Genomic DNA, 6,000 nt, shown 5'->3' with positions numbered 1-6,000 from the left:
GTTTTATTTTATTTATTTTATTTATTTATTCAATTTATATGCCGCCCAAACTACCCAGAGGTCAATTAGATTTTCTCGTTTCTTTTTAAACTTGTTTAAATTGGCAGCCATGACTACATCTGAAGGTAGCTAATTCCAATGTTTAATAATCATCATCATTATCATCTTAGAACTCCAGACCTAGGACTCTGCAGATCATCGAGTCCAGCCCCTGCCAAGGAGGCACAGTTGGGAATTGAACTCTCAGCCTCTGGCTCCATGGCTGGATATGTAAACCACTGATCTACCCAGCAGTTTAACTATGGAGTCTTCTAGACCAGCATTTGTCTTCCTTCAAATAGCAGAGTTCTGTAATCTGTATTTTCCTGGCATCCTTATGATGCTGTTCTTATCTTGCTTTATTAGGTGCTTTTCCGTTAACTTCCTGCTCCTTTTCAAACCCTCCAAAAGCAAAGTTTTTTTTTTTTTTCTGATTTGTACCACTGGTGTTTGTGCAGCCATTTGGGAAGAAAGTTGGTTCTTTCTACCTCTGCTTGTTTTGCATTCTTGCAAACCTGGGTGCAAAAATGATTTAACTGATAAGCAAACCCTGTAGGTTCTGACTGAAGATTTCTGTAAATGTTCAACACTTGAAAACATTCCTCTGCCACTTCAAAGGGGCATCACTGGCAAGGAAATGAATCCCTGCTCTCCTCTGGAACTAAGTGACAAGAAGGAAGCAGAACAAGCTGCTGTACAACACACATGCTGTACCAGAAACAACCCAATGTGCTGCTTAAAGAAGTATTTCTTTTTGTATGGCCTGAATCCTTTGGTGTTTAGCTTTCATGGATGACACTGAGGGCTCAACCACACATCGTAATAATACAGTACTCTTGTTTTTGCGTCAGGTTTGGCACATTTGAAAACAAGTTAAACATCTCCAACTACAGGATGTATAGCTAAGTGTACTCTTTTTTTTCAGCCGGGAGCCGGGTTTTCTTAAACACCCATGGGGAGGGTTGTTTATTTTAAATCAATTCTGGTTGATAGCCTGTGCTAGAGTAAATAGTGCTGGTGTGTGTGTGTGTGGACTTTGCCAAGTTTTGGGTCCCACGTGGACTGCAGGATACTCCAAACTCCCCCCCCCAAAAAAATCTGTTTCTGTTTTAGTGCTCTGTTGCTCTAGCACTATGCCACTTCAAAACTTATATATAAAAGCATTAAATATTTAAAAAGCACAATTTAAACCAGACATGATGATTCCTAAAAGACAGGAAACAACTGTTAGAGTAGTTGTGGGCTGTATTTTAGGCTGCTGTTGATGGATTTGCTGAACAAAAATCAGCCAGGCAAGCTCTGCCTCAAGAAAGGCACAAGAGACAGTAGAGGTAAAGAATTAAGTTTCCAGTGCAGAGGAAAAACTTGGATGTGGAGCACCAAAGCGCCAAGATAATACACAGCTTATAGCCAGGCTAAAAGTTGTTCCATGAGGACATACACACCAACACAAAAACCATGCGACGTTGAAACAATTTCTAAAAACCCTTGCCCACTCTCAATTTAATTCAACAGTACAGTTGTGCCCTCAGTTCTAACAGAAAATGAACTTTGAGACTTGTTTTTATTCCCACATCTCTGAAATGTAATTCCTCAGGAGACCCTCTCAGGAGCCAATCTGTCAGATTTCATGCAACAACTGAAGACCTGTATCCTTCTTTGTATTATTGACAATTCTTAGTGTGCTTTGCTTTGGCTCTTGCTTCATTCATTTGGTCACACTGTTATTTTTTACCCAATGTTTGAAGGTTGTTGATGTGTTTTGCTATGTGTCTTGCTTTTGTAAACTGCTTTAGGAGTTGAACAAGTGAAAAATACGTATTTTGACACTGAGAAGAGGCAGGGTCAGTGAAAGAGAACAGTAGGCATCTGCCAGCTTATGCTTCCGTTTCATGATGGTGAAAGCAGCTCTCCCTTCTCAGAGGCAACTTCTTTTGAATGAGGGAAATGAGAAAGAGTTCTGGCCCACTTTAAGGCTTGGCTTGGCTTGATCTCTCTTTCACGTTCTCCATCCCAGTTCTCATAAGCCCACATACAACTCAGAATTATTTTTTTTCCACAGCAAGGCTGGAGTTATCTGCTTGAAGTGGCAGCTGGAAGGTGAAGAGAGGAAGGAAGGAACTGATATTTGAATTAAGAGTGAGGTGGCAAGGCACCTCCTTTGCATGCAGAAGGCCCCAGGCTCCATCCTTGGTGCCATCACAAAAGGCAAGAACAGAATTCTGCCTAAAACTCCAGAGGGCTGCTGCCAGTCATTGTCAACAATTCTGGGCAAATGGGGAACAGCGATCGGATCAAGGCCAAGGCAGAATCTCATGACTGCCCAAAGTATTGGCCCAGGGGAAAAGGCTTGCTGTTGCTCTGGTTCAGGCGGGCAACATACCTCCTCACTATGGCTGAGCAAAACAGATGTATTCAGTTTTTTAAAAATTTTTATTTTATTTTATTTGTTTTATTTATAGGCTGCCTTTCTCCTGCTAAAGGGACTCAAGGCAACTCACAATATTAAAAAGAATAAAGATAAAAAGATAATAAGTTAAACATTAAAGAACAATTAAACTATGTGCTAATTAAAATACAATTGAAAAATTATAAGCAAATAAACATTAAAAACTATCTGACTCCTAAGAAGACATTCAGGGATTCAATCATGACTGTTAAAAGCCTGCCTGAGGAGATGAGTCTTTAGCTGTGGTCGGAAGGGTAAAGGGAGGGGGGCCAGCTAGATCTCCCAAGGGAGAACATACCATAACCTGGGAATTGCCACAGAAACGTTTCTCTCTTGAGTTCCCATCACCTGTCCCTGGGCTGGCAATGGGATCAAGAGGAGGGCCTCCTCTGATGATCTTAAACACCAAGAAGGCTCATATGGGAAGATATGGTGCTTCAGGTATCCTGGACCCAAGAGGTATTGGGCTTTATAGGTAAAGACTTCATGCCACAGTCCCATGTATATTTGCTTGGAATAAACTTGATTGAATCCAGGTACATTTGTTTTGTATGACTTTTTTCCCCTTATTCAACTGAGAAATTATAATAACACTGCAGCAAAAATGCTACCTGGGTATTTTTGGACAGTGTCAGACGGAAGACAAAGACTCCCTGCCCTACAAAGATCGGAAAGCAGAGCAGCCCTTACAGGAAGTGGCAAAGTATGATAGTGTTCAGAGAACAGGGTAGTTTGAACAAACATCTGGTTACCAAGTTCCTTGTATTTTTGAAAGCAAAGCTGCTGTGTCATGTTGTACAAGATAAGAGAAAATAGATGTGTTGGGTGTCATGAAACACACACACACACACACACACACACACACACACACACACACACACACACACACACACACACACACACACACACACACACACACACACACACACACACACACGTTTAAAGCTTCCAGACCCACAGAGAATAATATTTTAGATTGGCTTTATTTACTTTCTTTCACACTACACTTGTTTTCTGTTCTTCTGACATTCCTGTAAACCATACTACTACTTGTATCTTTGTTGTTCCATTCTAAATTCTTCTAACATAAACCACTTGGAACACCATAGTTTCCCCCCTTGAATTCCAGAGCAGTTGGCCTTCAAAGACAGACTATGCCTGCTGTTTCTTTTTGGTATTGCTCTTGGTGGCAACACAGGCATGTAGCAACAGTCTATGACTGAAAATAGTGATGCCCATGTTTACTTACGTCAGTTTCCCCACACTCAAAATTACTGTTCCAAAGCTGTCTCCCACTCCCTCCTCTTCCACCACCACCACCAACTCCTCCTCCTATTACACGTTGCTTTTCTCTGCCTGCTGTATTAATATATTCTGCAATAACCTACTTTATGCTGACTTCTGCAGCAGCTGAAGCTGGATCAAATGAGATGCAACATTTGTTACATGAGTAGCTCTGGAGTGCCTGTAGCTGGACTGGTTCTGTAGCATGGGAAAAGAGATTTATGTCTTTGCTTATCCATGTCTTAACTGAAATTCACACACCCGTGTACAAAAAGAGAGAGGAAATTTCCCATTTGGTTGGAAGGAGATTTTATACTTCTGCTTTTATATCATCTGACTCTGACTGGGAGTATGATGGGAACAAAAGGTTAAAGCCTTTTCCCTTGAAGCATTGTCCCAGTTGGGCTCACCATGATCAACTTCTAAAAAATACATGTCAGGGTTTCCACAAAACAAATGTCACATGCACCCTGTCCTTTAGTAAACTGACAATGGATCTATCTTCATTATTCAACCACACACAAAAATTGCACCCCCAAGTTTAAATGACCATTTGTTCTTGCCATTAAGTGTTGTGCTTACTTTTGTATTATGGCCACCCTACGAAAGAGCAACTGCCTGTCATTAAAAGCCCTACTAGGTCTGGCAAACCCCATGCCATAGCCTCCTTTACCGAGTCAGTCCATGTCATATATGGTCTTCCTCTTTTCCTGCAGTGTTCCACTTTCCCCAGTATTGTCTTTTTCAGTGAGCTTTATATGTCCAAAGTACAATATCCTCAGTTTCCTCATTTTTGCTTCTAGGTTTGATTTAATCAAGAATCCACTTATTTGTCTTTCTGGGGCCCATGGCATCTGCAAAGCTGTACCCCAATACCACAATTCAGATTAATCAAATTAATCAAGGAGATTGGCCTTCGAGGATACGTGTGCTTAAGCAAGCTGTCCCTCTACCTAGCAATTTGGAGTCAGCAGGCAGAGAAAAGGTAATTTTAGGTGATTATCAAAATGGACACTTAAATGCAGGTTTTCTTTCTGGAGTTAACTACTTTATGTGGAATATGCACTAACATAACATGCATCGTCTCACATACATGCATATATATGTTTGGATGTACATGCAACTGCAGGCACTGCCTGTCCCTCAATGCTTTCAGGGGGAGTGCACTTTTTACTGAAAACAATACAATGCAAATTCATTACTTTTAGAAGTTATTTCAGGCAACAGTTTTTTTATTTTTGAAATTCAATGTGAATAGAAGAACAAGTAGGGGGACAAATTAGCATCCACACCACACTGATAATTTGGATATATATCCCTCCATGCGTCATAAAACATGTTCACAGGTCTACATACTTGTATATTTTTATACTTAACAGTAGCAGCACAAGCTGGATGCCATATAAAGTAGCTGTTTATGCTGCCCAACAGCATCTGTTTTCCATCAACAGAACCTATATGAGTTCAGATTAGTACAGAGCCCTGTATGAGTAAAACTAGTATGCATTCTTAAAGCCAAGAAAAGGAAGAGGGTTTCCTCCCAATTTTAACTACAGTATTTTATATATATACATATAGTTCCAAAAGACTTGAATTAGATCCTTGTATCCTTATATTTTCCCTGGTGGAATTAGGCAGCATGCTTAACTATTATCAGTGGAGTAATTATATTTTGATATTCTCCAAACTTCACTGAGTTGTTTAGAAGAATATGCTGCAAGCTTGCTCTCTACAATCAATAGAACTATAACTATGCAAGTAATTACAGTACCGTACTTCTTTTAGGAAATGATTTTGGGAAAAACTCAATCTGTATTCCACAGCATCATTATATGAGCACAAGCTCTGTTGTGTACATGGTAACACATCTACAAAATAAGTGCAAGAGTGGGATCCAGTCAAGTTTCTTCTGTGCAACCAGATTGAATGCTTGTAGCAAATCTTGTGCTGCGTCTTGTGGTCTGCTGCAATTATGCTCATAGGATTTTTCACTCCCATGAGTGTTATGTTGGATTGAGGTGGTATATCCACATTTCAGTATTAAGTTTTGCAAAGACTATTTAAATTGACATCTATTAATCACAGGGTAGGAGGCCGGGAAGACCCTTTGACTCAGGTTTTACATTCAAGGTAAAGGTACAGGTTCCCCTTGACATTTAGTCTAGTCGTGTCTGACTCTAGAGGGCGGTGCTCATTCCCGTTTCCAAGCCGTATAGCCAGCATTTTTC

The sequence above is a fragment of the Pogona vitticeps genome, chromosome 3 (assembly GCF_051106095.1).
Source record: "Pogona vitticeps strain Pit_001003342236 chromosome 3, PviZW2.1, whole genome shotgun sequence".
Classification (NCBI taxonomy): domain Eukaryota; kingdom Metazoa; phylum Chordata; class Lepidosauria; order Squamata; family Agamidae; genus Pogona; species Pogona vitticeps.
The sequence above is the reverse complement of the archived record's forward strand: the minus strand, read 5'-3'. Positions refer to the sequence as shown.